The sequence below is a fragment of the Coturnix japonica genome, chromosome 4 (genome assembly GCF_001577835.2).
Source record: "Coturnix japonica isolate 7356 chromosome 4, Coturnix japonica 2.1, whole genome shotgun sequence".
In the NCBI taxonomy this organism is placed as follows: domain Eukaryota; kingdom Metazoa; phylum Chordata; class Aves; order Galliformes; family Phasianidae; genus Coturnix; species Coturnix japonica.
Window position 1 is genome coordinate 11,212,197 of NC_029519.1, and position 16,919 is coordinate 11,229,115.

The window sequence follows — 16,919 nt, forward strand, 5'->3', positions numbered from 1 at the left end:
TCACAGCGGTGGCACAGGAGCTGCTGTCAGGACTCTGGTTGTGCCATTAGTTTGCTGTGCGGCCCTCGGTATGTTCCTGCACTTCCTTGTGGTCCCCTTTCCCAAAGGAACACAGCACTATGCCCAGGCAGAGTCAGGACCGAGCACACCCACTGTGTCCCTTTTCTGTGCTGTCCCCGTGCTGTACCTCGTTGCTGGGGTGGTGGCAGGGCAGTGGGGCTCTGTGTGTTTGAGTGGAGGGAGGTGGCAAGCCAGAGTGATTTATAATTCTGCCTAAAAATAGGGGATCCTGGAGGAACTGCTGCTGGAGGAACCATGATTTATTTCTTTTCTAATTGGTGATGGTTGAATGCCTTGTGACCCTGGTTGGAAGCAAGCCTTCATCTGAAGGACCTGGGCTGCCTCGGACTGTGCCATCGTCCTCAGCAGCAAAGCGCCCTGCTGCTTTGGATGCTGATTTTCAACCAAAGGCATTTTTTGTGGAGCATTGCCTTTGTGCTGTGGGAAGCTCCACGCTGACAGTGTGCACAGAGCACGCCTGGGCTGAGGCCAAGAAGCCCTGTGCTGTGCTGTGTGGGATGCTGGGCAGACCCAGGGCTCACAGCAGGGCTGTGATGAAGGAGCATGCTCACAGTTAGCCTCGGTTGTTCTACAGAAGGCTCTGTAGGGCTGTGCTACCCTTAGGGAGTTGCCACCTATCCCAGGGTAGAGCTGGGTAAACTGAGGCAGGGCTGCTACCTGAGCCAGGAGCCGTGGCAGCTGCATGTCTGATTCTTCCTCTTCATCCTCGGTGGTGCAAGGGAGGTGGCCATGGCTCCTGGCTGCTGCCACCTGAGAGTGCCCCAGGGACAGGCCCAGCCTGCAGGCTGTGCGGGAGCAGTTTGCTCCAGTGGAGCATCATTTCCAGGGCTGTGTGCACAGCGGGCACCAGGAACAGAAGCACCTTCCAGTGCCCCTATGGAAGGGCCCACAAGTTAGTGCCTGCCCCTTCTTTTGCATCAGCTGAGCCACATGTAACATAATGTGTAGACTACTGGCAAGGATTGAGTTGCTATTTTAGGCAGCATTTCTGGCTAAGTAAAGCAGGGGGTACACTGCAAGCTGCTTTTCTCTACAATCTTCTCTAACGCTCTGAGTAATTAACTCTTTCTGCAGCTCCATTGCTGGCCTCTAGGACAGGAGCAGGACTCACAGGGTGACGGCACCATGACCACAGCTGTGATGTGGTCTCAGCAAGTGGCATTGCCCCATTTGCCACAGCCCTTATTATTTTGATGGGTGGGATAACAGGCGAAGTTAATTTCTAGATGATTACATTGTTAGCTTCTCTCCCTGCCCTACAATGAGTGCTCCAGCAGCCTTCCCTCTCGAGCTTGGCTGCTGCAGTGCAGTGCTGCCATGTCACGGGCTGCAGGGCTGCGTGTACAGGGAAAGCAGCATCCTGCTCTCCTGCTGCTTCCCATGGTCATGTCTGTGGGGCACGTCCTGCCTGTACCAGGATGACAGTATTTGTCAACAGGTTTGGGATGCGGGACACGGTCAGGGATGTATTGGCATGCTCAAAACGTGCTCCAAAGAGCTGCCTCACCCTCAGCAGTGCCCAAGTAAAATTCTCTTACTGTTGCTTATTGTTTTTCTTTGTATCAGTCCGCTTTCTACAGAAGGGTATTTGCATGAGAGCATCTGTTTCTAAACGGATCAGTTTCTTCTGTTACCAATTCTGGGGGCTGGAGCTGATGGTGGTGAGATGGGTGGCTGAGTGAGTTGTGGCAGCTCTGGGTGCAGAGGTGCTGGGGAGCGACCAGCTGGCTGCGAGGGCTCTGAGCACAGCAGAGATCCTCTGTGTGGGGGGAACGCTTCTTGGAATTGAAAAGATACAGTGTGGCCGCAGCTGCACAGAGATAAATATGAATGTAGAGGAAGACCCTAAAGACCAATCTTCCATCCTGATAAGCAGTGGGCTGATTTGCTGGGCGTATCTGTAGAAAAGTTTGCTAAAGAAAATTAGTCTAATTTGGAAAAAAAACAGCAAGATCGTGTTAACGTTAGCAGAAGACAGGGCTTTTTTCCCCAAGGAATTTCATATTCTGCTCACTGCTTTTGATGCTTTCACTCTCCTGTATTATATTTAATATATTTGACAAGATTTTCTTAATAGGTTTTACATTGAAGTTTCTGTTCTGATACCAAATTTGGTAAAGACTTGCTATCTCAGATTCTTTCTCCTCAGCTTGATAAGGCGCTGATTAATTTTATACAACTCTCTTTCCTTATCTAGTTGAGCTTCAGTCAGTTTTATTGTAAACTTGGAAAAGTATGATCAATCTTTAATGTTTGTTTTTAAGGTTTATTGCAAAGACTTTGAGGTGTGCAGCACATTTGATGTTTTGTGAAGTTCTCTAAGAATTACGTTAAAAAGCAACAATTATAGAGCAGGTTTTGAATCCAGATAAAATACTTTAAAATAGGAATGAGTGCCCTTCAAATGAGAGTTGGTTGTGATGTAGCTGGGGGTGTTGAATGAGAATTCTGTTACTGTTGCATAGCGCACACAAAGCTGGATGCATAAAGCAGGGAATGCTGATGGCGCAAGTGTACAGGGCAGGATGAGGAGGTGCTGTGTCTGCTCGGTGCCTCCACCCACTCCTCCATCCCAGGAGAGCAGGGCAGAGAGCTGGCTGCCATCCGCAGAGAGCGTCTGCCGCGGCTTTGTGGGCAGCAGCTGACACCTGGATGGATTTTCAGTCTCCTCTGGCCCAGGGTAGATGGATCTCTCATCTGACGCCTAGCAGCAGATCGATCCCATCTCCTGGACACCGAAGGTTTTGCACAAGTCTCTCCTAAAGAATTGACAGTATGCAGAGGCACAGAGAAGGTTGTAGCAGGCAATGCATTCCCAGTGCTTCTTATTTTGCTCCCCCTATCTCCCCCCCCATAGCTTTCTGATTTCTGGTTCTCCTTCCCCACTCCCCGTGTTAAACAGTTGCTGTGTTTTGACCCAGAAAATGGTGCTGGTTCAATCCATCTCCAGCACGTGTTGTCAGTGTGGGTGCCAGGCTGTCCCCTCTCATCCTCACTCACACACAGCACATGCAGCAATAAGCATATATGTGCAGGCTTCTGTGTGCATTTGTATTTGTGTATATTTATCTCTACATATTCAGGGAAACAAATATATTAAAACACATGTGCATATGTTTTCCTTCCCAGATATATTTTGAAAAATATGAGTCAGCAGCAGGCAGGAACATATTACATAATCTCTGGGAGGGAAGAAAACCTTGCAATTATTAGGAGGCAGGATTGCTGCGAGCAGCACTTCTTAGTATCATTTTGTTAGCCCATGTCAGGGTGTGCCTCTCCGACAAGTGGCCTTATTTCCATTGGATGCAGCTGTGTCCGATTCAGAAATGGAGTTCCAGCATCTTGGCTTTTGTTGTATATTTAAAGTAATCAGCAACGAGCAGAATCTCAGCTCTGGGTTGAGGATGACATCTCTTCCTTAGCCTGTTTTTCTGCAAGGACTCTCTGGTTTTCCTTTCTGGCTCCCCCTGCTCCCCACCTCCTGCTGTTTTCTCTAAAATCTCAGAACTAAGAGAAATTGCACAAGAGTGCAGCTGGAAATAAGAGTTGCCCCCTCCGCCTCCTCTCTGCTCGTGGCCGCCCACCTCCACTGCCTACACCAACGGGATGAAGTCAACATCCACTTTTAGCCTCCGTCTCCTGCTCTCACAGCTCCCTGCAAGCTCCCTCCCAGGGCTGCACAGTGCGTGCTGGATGGAATTTAGAGAGGGACGAGCTCCATGGCAGCGGCTCCTGCAGCTGTAGGTCAGTTGTGGTACACCATGATGTAAAGGGATGGCACCAACAAAAAGCAAGGGATGTGGATCCAGCTTGAGTCAGAGGGCAGTGACCATGGGGGCCAGGTGCCCTGGGAGGAGCAGGGTGTTGAGTGCTCTTGCCTGCTGACAGTTCTGTACCACTGTTCTTCCATCTCTCATGCAGGGCTTTATTCCAGGCTCCCTAGTCAAATTCTTGCATTTCTGAAGACAGTTCAAAAGCCCAGGAGGGGAACAGGCAGTGGCAGAGTTAAAGGAAGTAAAGGAAAGAAGTTGTTTGGTTATTTCTTATTTGTCCAATAAAACCAAAGGTTTTGAACCGCTTTCATCTCCCGGGGTGCTGCAACAGTTCTGCTGTGGCTAAGCTGGTGGTCGCCTTTCAAGCCAAGGGAACGCTTTGTTGTGGTTTTGAAATAGCAAAGCCTTCCCAAGGAGGCAGTAAATTGCCACACTGGCTGGAACCAGGAGTGCAAGGAGCTCTGTGCCCTGTCTGGGGTAGTGTCTGAGAGACAGGCTGCAGGGAAAATTGTGAGAGACACCATAATTGATGATGATGGAATAACCTGTTTATCCAGAGCCCTCTGTCTTCACCCCTATTAGCTGGGGGTTTCTGCCACTCTGAGACATGAGAATTTGAATCTCTTGTATCTTTAAAACCACAAAAGCCTCCACTGTAACCAGGAGATTCTCATGAGCTCAGCAGAGGTGATGTGCTCATCAGTTCCCCTCCATTAGGGCCCTGCGTTTTATTCTTTGTTTTTCCTTCTGTAAAACGTGCGGAAGGAAATTGCCCTTTCTTGTTAAACGATTTGACAGCCAAGGATGGAAAGCGCTGTGTCCAAGGTAGATGTGATTATAGCAGAGAGAGGATTGCTGAAAAATACTGCTAGGTCAGCCTGCTCTTCTCTTTGCTAGAAGAGCCAAAAAGGAGGTGGGCTCCTCGAGAGCTTCTGCAGCCCAGGGTCCTGCCCAGGCTGCTCCTTCCTTTCATTATTGGTAGTTAAAAGCCACCTGAGATCCTAACAGTGATGCCCAGTGAAGGGCTGGATCAGCTTCCAGAGTGTTCCACCAAAGATTAATTTGGGCTTAGATGTTTTGCATAGGCAACATCAGGCTGCATTCTTATTATTTCCACCGTTTTGACAAGCATTCAGTTAGGTAAGGTCCTGATACCTCTTTAAAGCCTCCAATCATTACTCATTAGTAACACAATTCCTCCCCGTTTTTAATTGATCCAGATTAGGCTTTTCTGTTTCTTTGTATGTCTGTACATACAAAGTGTATGTACATAGTGAGGAAATTAAGCTACACTGACAAGAAATACCAAAGTAAAAACAGTTGCTTTGCAGTTGAAGCTTCACAGCCTTTTGTGGCATGAACTCCAGGGCAGAACCATTCATAGTAACCAGCAACCCTCTCCTCAGAGCCAGTAATAAGGTACAGGAAGGGCTCACAGTGCTGGAATGAATGGCACAAAAGCCACCCAAGGCTGCCCAGTCTTGCTCTGGATGGCAGGATCCCACTGCCAGTGCTGTCTCCTGCAAGCAGACCTCTGCCTGAGTTACACAGGCTCATGGCTTTCTTCCTCAATCTTTCCTTTTAGAGCTTTTGTGTCTGACCACCCTCTCCCCAAAAGCAAGGCTGTTCCCTGGGGCGTGTTTCCTTCTGTTTTGTCAAACATGGCAGGAGATGTCTGTAGTGGTTAATCTCAGATGGTCATGAAAGACTTCCACTGGGTCCTTTGAACAGATCACCCACAGCTGAAAACACCTTGTTGCCACTAGCAGTGGTTTTGGCTTTCCTTTTGTTTCCTTCCCATTTCCACTGCAGACAATTTTACCTTCATGTTTTTTCTTTTGCTTTGTTTTGTTTGTTTGTTTTTCCCAGCTGATGTTGAAATTCAAGTAATAATGCTTGATATTCTTCATTCCAGAATCTTCAGAATGATTTCTGAAGTTGGTTTACTTAGAAGCCTTTGTGCTAAACAAATACTTGAGTAATTTTTCTGTTTTATAATGAAAATAGGTGCCTGAAAACCATCATACGTCAGCTGAAGATCAAAGCCTTGGGACTACCTGTAGTTATCTGTATTATCCACGGGAGTGATATAGGCTCAAGGTTGCATAGGATAAATACAAAGGGACTGATGAGGGCCACATGCATCTCTAAAAGTGAATCCCAATGCTTCTGAGAGCTGTGCCTGGTGACTGCCACCCTACTGCTGCCCTAACTGGAAATCCCTTGAATTATCATCTTATTGAATTATCATCTTATTTGTATGTCCATCCCTAGGCAGCAATGTCTGGCAAGTGGTTGGAGTGAGGTAACAGCAGCCCTGCCCTTTTCAGGGGCAACTGGACTCCTTTACAAGCTCTTGTGAAGAACAAAATTATTTTCATGTTGTCCATCCTCATGGTTTTCCTCCTTTCCTATGATTTATTAGTAGGAATCAGGACAGTACATGGAGATTTGTGTCCTGGAGGCAGCCTGAGAGTCTGGGGCAGCTCACAAAGCAGTTGCCTCAGTGCTCAGATGGTTGTGGGTTTTCTCAGCAGCTGTAGTCAGTGCCCACAGTGGGTATTTGCACCCCTGGCCAGCTGCTTACAGGGGAATGCTATGAGCTACCAACAGCACCATCCTTCTAGTAGTAAAACATAAAAATGGTTGGATGCGGTGCAGTTTGGAAAAGGAAAAAGGTAGCTGAACTCCAAAGAGGGGCTGATGAATTGTGAAAGAAACTAAAAAGGAGAGATGCAGAAATAAAATCTGTAGCAGAAACAAATAATGTTTTTACAGCATTTTATAACTCAATGTAATTGCAGTCCATCTAGAAATCTATTTGAGGCAAGAAATCAATTCAGAATTGTAGAGGAAGGCATTGGACTTCCAGATGTTTACGGCTTTCTGGCTTGCTATGTTCAGCTTCCTTGCAGATTATTTGAATCCCTTCTTGCAGTGGGCTCGAAAAGGCTCCTCCTTGTTGCAGGTGGGTTAGAAAGTGCATTGCCTCGAGGCTTTCTCCTCTGAGCTTCTCCTCTTGTTTTGTCTCAAGGAACATTGAGAGGAGGCTGTACTGGTGAGCACAGTGGCTTTAGAAGGTGAAAGCCCTCAGCTTTGCATACGATAATCCTACATAGCATCTGCCAGGCTGGGCTCCTGTTTGCCTATGAGTGATAGAGCTGGGGCATCGAGTGCTGTTTGTTCTGATCGCCTCTTTGAAATACGCTGGGGCATGTCATACAGTGGAGGTATTATGGCTGCGCAAACTGCTGGTATTTATTGTTCACCATATATATTCTCAGCCTACTTAAGATATTGGTAGAAGTCTCAGTGTTAGAGGCTTCTGGTGTCTGCAGGGTGTGGTGCGTTTGTCTTGGTATTGTTAAGCCATGAATTTAGTAGATGTCAGTAGTGTCATTCCCGGCAGTCCCCTGAAAGGCCAGTGCATGACATTTCTCTTGTGCATGGTGGCATTCCTAAGGAGATTTTACCTTGTTCCTCATCCATTTTGAGTATTCAGACTGTCCTTGGTGATGGGCATTGAATCCAGCTGTTGACAAGTGCTGTGCAGGCGCTTAGGCAGTGATGTGTTGGGGCAGAGCTCAGCAGTACAGGATGGGTGTCCTGCTCCCCTGGAGTCAGCATGGGCACCCTGTTTCTCATGGACTACCAGGAGCTGCTGCCTTCCTTCTCTTCCTTCCCAGACTCCCCTATGCATTTGTGTTGTACTGTCTCAGAGCAATGGAGTGAAATGGGGAGAAGGTTTGCAGTAGCTTCACTGCCAATCTGGAGAGATGGCAGCACAGAGAAAGCACCCACAAGCTGAGGAGGAGGCGAGGCAAGAGAAGATGTGTAGGCTTTTGCAAATAGAGAAAGTGCAGATAAAAGAGGGAGAAGGATACAATGCAGGGGGTTACAGTGGAGTGGTGTTACACAGTGAATGCTGGGGCTGGAAATGGGAATTTAGGCATATCCTTGGGCATGGGTTTACGTTTCTGGAAAATAAGTGATGTGTTTCACATGGGACAGGAGTGATTAGGCTGGAGAAAGTACTGAGAACAGTTACTCAAGTGGACTGTCTTCTGTTGGCCTGAACCAGAACAGATGATTCAAATACGGTTTTCTGACCACACAGCCCCCTGAATTGCATACTGGCAGCTCTGGACAGCACTTCTTAATGAATGGGCAGCACCAGCAGGATTTGCACAAAATGAAGTTTATTCTAATGATAACTGCAGAGAGGAGCAGCAGAGCTCCCAAAGACAGATGGATTCATGAGGAGAAGGGCTCTGGAAATGGGCCGCTGCTAACACTGGAGCAGAGATGAAGGGAGTGTTTTATTATTATTACCTGGAGTTGATTCAAACTCCAGCAGACGGTAGGATTTGCCAGTTAGTGCTAGAAAGCTCAGCACTGGAGGCTTGTGTGTGCCTGTCAGTCCCATCCATTAGTGACTATGTGGCCCTGTGTCCACTAGTGCTGTGTGAACCCAAAATGACTGGTTAAGGAAGAATCCAAGCTTAGTTTGGTGGTTCAGCCAATGTTGGTGGTGGATATCGGTGCTAGGAGATGATGTCGTGAACAGGTCTTGGTTTTGGCACCAGACCTAAAGCAAGAAACAAGTGAGACATTTCATCAGCTGGAGTCGGTGTTTTGATTACCACTTGTGGAAGATTCATAGAGGGTGATTTGGCTGTAAGAAAAGGATTTTTCTTGGCAGCTCAACAGCCTGTTCCAAACCTTCCTGATCTCTTCAGCGTAATCAGAAGTCCTCTGGATTTATGGACGACCTTAGAAAGCACAAGCTGTGTTTGGTTGGCTGACCCGTGTTGGAGAGGCAGGGCTGTGGAGGCTTATCTCTGTCCAACAGCCTCGGATTCTTGTTTTAAAAAAGGCTACTGTATTCATCAGGTTCTTATTCTACCACACACGCACACATATTATATATATATATATTATATAACCATCCTAATTCTTAGATATTTCTGTCCCATACGGTGTTACTGGTTTATAAACTCTCCCTGCCACCAATATTGGACAGACTTTCCTCCCTATTTTCTTTACCTACAGTAACACTAATGTATAGTAACATTTTAAAGTGAGCTGAAACCCCAGGATTCTCGCTAATCCTGATGGACTTAATGGGGGGAGAACACTGTGATACTGGGTGCTTGGAAATGAGCCCAAGACCATGGAAACCATGAACCAGATTCTTGGTTGACTGAGGTTTAGCTTTTGAGTTTTCCTATCTGTTGCTATCAGAGATTTTAAGTTTTCATCTTAGATGTCAGATATTGAAATCAGAAATCAATAGCTTAAACATGTCCGCTTTTAGGATAATCATTTTAAAATGTGTGCAACCAGTCTCTGCCCACTTTGACTCAGACCGGTGGTATTTTATTGTTGCTTTGAAGACTCTATAAAACCCCTCTGGCCTTTGTACAAAAGGAGCTCCAATAGCATTAAACTCATTTCCATTACATCAAACCACTAAACTCATCAATAGCAATCTCACACTCCTCCAGGGAGCACAAAGGCACTTTGGATTTGACACCCTCAATCGCCTGGTGGTAAATAGGTCATTACTAATACAACAGCAGTAATAAAGTACGAGGCGTGAATGCAGAGACTTGGGAATGGTGGTGGTCGAGGTCCTTTTTCTTTGGCAGCAGATATTGTTGGCAGTGCAGCAGAATGTCTGAGGTATGGTTTGCTCATTACTTCATTAAATCGAAGAACAGCATTTTACCACAGGCTTGTGTCTGGGTGTTGCAAAATGGCCAGGTCCTTCAGTACCTCTGTGGTTACTTCTTGTAGTTAATGTGAGCTAAAAGGAGACAAAGCCCAGCTCAACCAAGTCCTATTGCTGCAGACTACAGCTCTAACCAGTTCGAGAGCCTTTTCCCAACAATCTGCTCTTGGAGCCCATGGTTTTTCCAGCAGGAGTGTCACGTGTGATACAGAGAGACTTAGAGGGGCCAGTTTTACCTTTAAAGTCTAGGTTTAATTTTTTTCTTTTAAAAAAAGATGTGTTTCGACAGTTTGTCACATCGGCTCAGCCTGCCATGTCGTGGGCAGTGAAGTGTTAGGAAGGAAAAGCAAAAAGTATTTTGATGAAGGATCAAGTCAACTCACTAATGTTTTGTGAGCATCTCCCGTGCTGACCTTGGTCCTTGCAGACACACGCTGGCTCAGCTGGCTCTCCTGACTCTGGCAGAGATCTTGGAGATGCTGGTAGCAGCACCAGGTGGGATTTAGGGAGATCTGGGGAAAGGTTTTGAAGGGGATTTGCTGAGTGTGTGTGTGTGTTGCAGCAGAGACATTTTGCCAGCTTCTCCTGAAGTCTCCATCATGTGTTTATTTTTGAACTGAGGAGGAGGGAAAGAGGGAGGTATCATCATCAGGCATTTTTATAGCGGTGCAGAGTGGGGAGGGCACAGACTGTGTGTCACAGGAGCCCCTCAATCTCTGCTCCCGTTCAGGAAAAGAATGGTCTCTTCTATGCGTGTTTTTTTTCATTCGACAAACATTTAATTATTGTACCTTCATGCAGCTGATGAATCAATGAAGAGAAATACAGGAGATAATGTACTTCTATTTTTATACCCTATACTAATGAGGCTGAGACTAAAATTTCCCCCTGCATGATTGGCTGAGGCAGGGTAGGAAAAATTCAGAGGGAGAGGAGAAGAGGGTAAGATGCTAAAACATTCAGCAGTGTGCACATATGCTGTTTGGAGAAAACATGCATCACCTTGGCCACACAGAGCACTGGGAAAGCATGAAGAGAAGCATTTTATTCATAGAAAATTATCTCTAGGGGATGGGCTTCTCAGGCAGAGCTATGGCATGGGGTGGAGGCAGTGGTGTTACGACTGCTGCTGGCTCCTTTTCCTTAGCATGGCTCCGGCAAAGCTGCCTGCATACCAGGGCTGTGCCATGCAGCCCCATGTCACCCGTGCAGTCTCACTTGTGTTCTGTAAAGCATCCTCTTGGCCTTGGCAGCCTTCAAATGCCCATCAAAGTCATTAATGTGTCCCATTAGAGACATACAGCTGTGTGCAGCCTGCTAGCAAGCATGAAGGAGAGGAACAGAATAGAGCAGATGATCAAAGAAAGCAAAAATACACGATGCCTTTACTGTCGGTGGAGAAATAAATAGTTACAGAGGAGTGCTCAGGTAGCAGTGCTGGGCTCGCAGCTGGCCTGTGCAACCACTTTTATCTCAAATAAATACAGTGTGTGACACTGCAGTGGCTCATACCTCCTAAGCCCCTTAGCTGGGCACTCGGTAGCACTGGGTGACTCAGGGCTCACTGCCCAGGCTTAGCCTCAGCACTCCGTTGTGGTTTGGCATCGATAAAGATCAGGCCCAGGGGATCTGACAGCACTCTGTTGAGCAGTTTCAGTCCTAGGCAGCAGAGATTTGGCCTTGATGCTTGAAATCTAGGCTGTGCTGGGAGTCAGCCTGGCAGTTTGGTTTGCAGCTAAGATGGAATAGGAAATGAGATCAGGGTCATGTATAGAGCTGCCCGGTTTGTGGGAGAAACTGCTCCTAAACTGCCCGACTGCTTCTGAGATGTACAAATTAAAGGCCTGAGGGTCTGATATTTTCTTTCATTGAAAAGAGAGGGAGAAATGAACATACAGAGCCAGTGAGGGGTTTTGTTAATTCGCTCAACTGTAGTGCTGTCATTCAGAGCAAAATAAGACATTGATTTTTATTTGTGGAAACGTGAGTGGGAAAAGTGAAGTGTAAATCATAAAAAACAAGCCAGCATGTGGTTAGTTCTGTCTGTGGCTAATGTGAGCTAAGCCGTGGGACCTGGCAGCTCCGGGTCCTCAACATCCTTGAATATGTTTTAGGAGTACTAATGTGCGATACGTGCACCTAATGGGAAAGCAGCTGTGATGCTTGATGGCTTGGCTGGTTCTGTTTTTGGCTCGCCTGCCTTTGGGGGGACAAAGAGGGGCAGCATGCCCAGCAAGATGCTGTAAGGGAGCTTGGTGTGCTTGGAGAGCTGCCCTGGGATAACAAGATCTATGTTGAAATTTGCCCTCTTAAAAAGGGCCCAAATGTGGGATGCGATTTTATAGCACCAGTGAAAAGAGTTGTTAATAAAATTAATCTGTAAGGGAAGGACAGCAGGGAAAGAAAAGAGGAAATTTTACAGCCCTAATATACAATAGATGAATAGTGTAAATCCAGTCCTGCTTCTGATGTCTGGAAAGTGCTGCTGTTTGACCCCAAGTAATGCTGCTACTTCATCCACCCGACAGAGCCCACACCGCAGGCACAGTGCCATAACTCACATCCCTATTAGAAGATGCTGTTGTCAAGGCCAAGGACTGAGCTGTCTCGAGCCCAAGAGGTTGCCCATTGCATCTCCTGGTTTATCAGGGTGGTGTAACCTTGTGTTGCTGCTGCTCTGGTACTTCAATGTGTGCTACAGGGCTTAAATCTGTCAGTGAAACAATGGCATATCTGTACGGGCAGAAAGAGGGGGAAACATGGAGGGATGAGCCATTTCAATGAATTCAAGGCTTGATCCATGAGAGATACAAGCCTACATGTGCATAGGAGATCTATGGAAAATACAATGGAAAGGGTGGGGGGGGGGGAACAGTGTGATCATGTGTCACAGTAAGGTCTGCCGTCTGGCACCATTAAGTCTGAAGAGCTTTTTCATGGTCTGTTTTTTGCTTTTTGGTAAGAGTTGTGCCTCAATAACGGGAATAACTTAGGAAAGCAGAAAAAAGATGGTGTGGAGTTAGTGTAGGAAAGAGTGAAATGCTGCTCATGGTAAGCCCAAAGCCTGGCAGCTGGCAGGGTGCTTGGTGTTGGGTCTGGGACCAAAGCTGGTAGCAGGGCTTTGCTGCTTCACATGAGCTGTTGTGTTCTGGCTTTCCACAAATTATGACTTCAAAATCTGGAAGAAACAGACTTTTTATTTAATTAGTGGTTTGGACCTGTAAAACTGGAACTCGTCATACTCTGGTAAAGCATTTGAGGCAGTTTGGGAATATAGCACTCCTTATTAAACTGTTCAAATTTCAGAGTCTTATTCCATTTTCTTAGTGGCGTAGAGGTGTGACCTCCATAATGTTCAATAGGATACTTGAGAAATTGAGGCCAGTTTAACAAGAAAAGCTGCCTTCTTGGTGCTCCAGCTCTTCCATTTCTTTTCTGTGTGTAGTGAAGTCAGTAACAGTGTAAGTGAACCTTTTAGTTGCTAACAAAAGATGAGTTTAGTCCATGGGCGTTAGGGACTGGTTTGAGACAGATGTTTTATCAGAACCACTTGCCCATGGCTGGAATAATAAAGCAAAACGTTCTGACAACAAGATTCTGAAAGTCAGAAATTGTCATGATTTGCACTGTTTCAAAGTTATGGTCATTCTAACATGATACACTGTTATTTGGGAGTTTCAGAGAATACCAAGACCCTGCAGATGGAGGGGAAGCCCTCCAGGTGGTGGTGTCTGACAGTGCAGGGGTACCTGTGTGCTGGGGCTCCAGCTAGAGAGGAGATCCAAGCCCACAGAGTCTCAGCTGCAAACCTGAAACCCAGCAGCAGAGATGTGTCTATGCAGCTGGATTTTTGAATGCTGTGTTTTTGAAATTGGAAGGACCAGTGTGTCCTTCAGTTAAGATAAGAAACTGTGCCCATCATAATTCTGTAGCATTGCAATTTTTTCTCATCTGGGAGCCTAGGTTTTAGAGGGACTAAAGAACAGTGTGTTACGGTAGTTCGCAGTCTTTTATTTATCTTACTGATGAATTATTCTTCACTATTGAGTGCAGATGGTGAGTTTCTTTTGGGGGCACACAGCACTTCCGTGTTTTTAATCTTTTCTTATTGATGAGTTAGGCCTGTCAGCTGACTAGAAATTAATTACTGCACTGCTTTCTTCCCCCAGATCATCTACCCCTGAGGCCAGTCCCTTGAAAAGCCAGGGGAAATGCAGCCTTAAACCTCTAGCACTGAGTGCTTGGGACAGGAGCATGTTTAAATCAAAGAAACTCCTAAGATATCTTGATGCATGTAAGAAGGGAGAGCAATATCACATCTAGCACATGGTTATTCTGTAGTCACAGCTTCTTGGTTGGGCAGCAGTGTTCTCAGTAACACTGTGAGGCTGCCTGCACAGGGGCACAGCTAGGAAACACAGCTGCACTGCTCATGTTACCTTTAAGTTAAGATAATATCCTCTCCTGACAGCTGTGATCCTTTTGTCAAGGTGTTGGGAAGATAAGAGTCAAAATAAGCGACTTTCTGAAGCTTGTTTAGGGTAGAAATGCTTTCTTGAGAGAGCAGGAGCTGTCAGGCTAAAAGGGGATGCTGGCACGATTGAAAACCCACTGTCTTTCTATACCAAAGGTTTAACTCACCCACACTGGCCTTGGGATTTATTCTTGTGCTCAAGAGGCAGTAGCTCAACCCCAGGATCTTGGATAGTCCCTGTGGGCTGCTCCTATGCATCTGAGGTTATCTCTGTTGGAAAGCAAAATGCTACTAAGCAAAATCTCATTGTATTGCTCTGGGGTGAATGAGGTCAAGCAGGAAGGAGAGTTGCTCTTCCCCTTGGAGTGTGGCAAAGCACACTGACACCTCATGGGTGATGATGGAGAGTGGGAAAGAATAAACCAAAACTGCAATTAGCCCTAATGAAGATGCTCTGTGTTCCTCTCTCATGGTGGCTGCATGCTCATGGCAGAGCCACGGTGATGCTGACATCTTTGGCAGGCAACCAGAACGGCTGTCACCACGTCTCCTGCCCTTGTCCTTCCTCCTCCATTGGAGCTTGGTTTGCTGTGGGTTCATTAACATGCTGATGCAGTTAGCAGGCTGCACCAGTGCACCACTTCTGGCTCGTGTCTGGTATCTGTGGTTGCTGCAGAGAAGGAGCTCGTTGCTGTGTGGTGCCCTCAATGCAGGGAGAGAAAGCAGCTGAGGTGTTGGAGCTGGGTGACAGGGTGGGCCTGGATGTGTGGACGTGTGAATATCCTTCCTTTGGGGCTTTTTTTTTTTTTTGTTTAATCTTCTACATATTCTCTTGAATAGCAAATGGATTGTTCCAAGTAATTACAGTTGTGGTACGCAACTGAAGAATTACTCTTCAATTGAAATCCAACAGAATAGAAGAATTGAAGTTGAAGAATTACTCTGAGGTATTGGATCCACGGTTTTCTCTGCAACATCTCTCTTGGGCTCTGCTCGGTCTGCTCTTATTTCCAGTGCTGAGGTTGGGAAGCGGAGGCTAACTCAGCACAGCAGCCCTGCAGCTGGTGGGTCTGCCGCCTTGTCTGCACAGGTTGTCATCTTGAAGATATCAAGCGGCAGAATTGAAAAATGACAAAGAAATCTCCATCATACAAGGCACAAAATAAAAAGGAGATGGCTGAGATAACAGTAATTTAAAACCCCTGTTATTAATACTGCCTCGGGCGCTGCAGTGGAAGGATTTGCATGTGCTCAGTAGTTGTCTCCATGGGCAGTAGCTGCTTTCTTCTTTGCCCAGCTCAGGCAATCCTGTTTTAGTTTCTCTTCAGTTGTTTCTTTGATTTCTTTAGTTTTCCTTAGCCTTCTTAGGCTCATCCTGTGCTCCTAAGCCCTGCTGTACTGGATCTGCAGTATGAATGCAGCATCTTGGGCTGGGGGAGGTTGTATTGTGATAAGTTTAATTTCTGCAGATAGATCCATGCTGTTAAATTAAGGAAAGGAATTCTGGTCAAAGCAGGGAATTTAGGATGAGATGCTGTTAAGAGCTTTGAAGTGTTCACCCAGCAGAACATCTGAATGTTCTCCAGCCCTTTTCTAACCACTGTGCTCTGAACAAGTAAAACAGAAAGTTATCAGGGCCAGAGGGAGGGAAACACAAGCCAGCATGGCCCTGTAACCCACCTGTGCTTTTGGACTGTATGATTTTGGGGTGGATACACTATTTTGTGTGTGTTTTCACCAAGATGAAACTGGCATAGCATAAACCTTCTCGGTGCCAGTAGTGTGGAGGGGTCTGAGCTAGTTGATTTAGATCCTTTGCAAAGACATTTCCAGAGCAGCATTACATGGCAAGATCTCAGCTGCCTTTGAACAAAGTTTCTGTATGCTCAAACGATTTGCATGCAAGTATAAATCTGTGCTTCCCAATAAAGCTCTGTCAATAAGAGTACCACATCTTCTGCATGCAAGGCAGTGCTTAAATTAAAGCTGCTAGAGAAGAGGCTTGTAGGAAGTGCACTGAGCAGAGAGAGGAGATAAGGAGATGTCTGAGCTGCAGAGCTGTTGGCATGCAGCTGATGTTCGGCTCTGAGTTTTGGGGGCATCCTGTCTGTGCTTTCCTTCTGCCTCTCCAGGCTGGGGGCTCTAGGGGCAGAACAGAGAGGCACAGAACACAGTCTGGCCAGATAAAAGAGGGATGAAATCCTGGTGGAAGGATTGGGGGTGTTGTCTCTTTTATCCAGGTGATGTGCAGTGTGTGCATCTGAAGGCATAAACCTACAAAAGGCAGAAGTAGTCCTTAAGATGATGCTGGGGAGGGCTGAAGTAACGTTATCTGGGGCTTGTGTCTGGTTTTGCTGTGCTGTTACCTTCACCTGTGTTGGTGCACTCTCCCCTAGTGTGTTCCTCACCTCCATGTGCTGGTTGGATTGGTGGTACTGAGTGTTTTCAGGTTAGCCACATGAGCAAAACCATTCCTCTAGAAGAGAATGAAAGCAGCATTTTTTTCCTCCATTTAAATGCATTCCAGGTCTGCAGTAGCTCAGACTGATCTGAAAGCAGAAATGCTCATCCAATAACAGCTCCTTGGTGAGTTACGCAAGGAGAGAGGATTTCTCTTTGGATGCAGATCCTCAAATCCTGGTCAAGAGAAGCCAGAAATCTGTGTCTGTGTCACATCACTTGATCCAAATGACTGTTGAATTGCAATTGAAGGACCCTCTAGCTTCTACTTTCCTTTTCAGATTCTGTTCCTCTGCTTTAACCTTTGTCTGTTTGCACAGCAGCGTGTAAGGTTTGTAGTGCAACTCTGTACACTGAGGTGTGTGCATGTTTATTATTTATTGCTGGTATCTTT

At 46.4% G+C, this 16,919-nt stretch overlaps 1 protein-coding gene across 10 annotated transcripts in view; it reads left to right on the plus strand.

The window, feature by feature from the left end:
* Nucleotides 1-16,919, plus strand: part of ARHGEF9 (Cdc42 guanine nucleotide exchange factor 9) — a 173,633-nt gene that overhangs the window by 80,133 nt on the left and 76,581 nt on the right. The gene's annotated exons all lie outside the window — the stretch shown is intronic.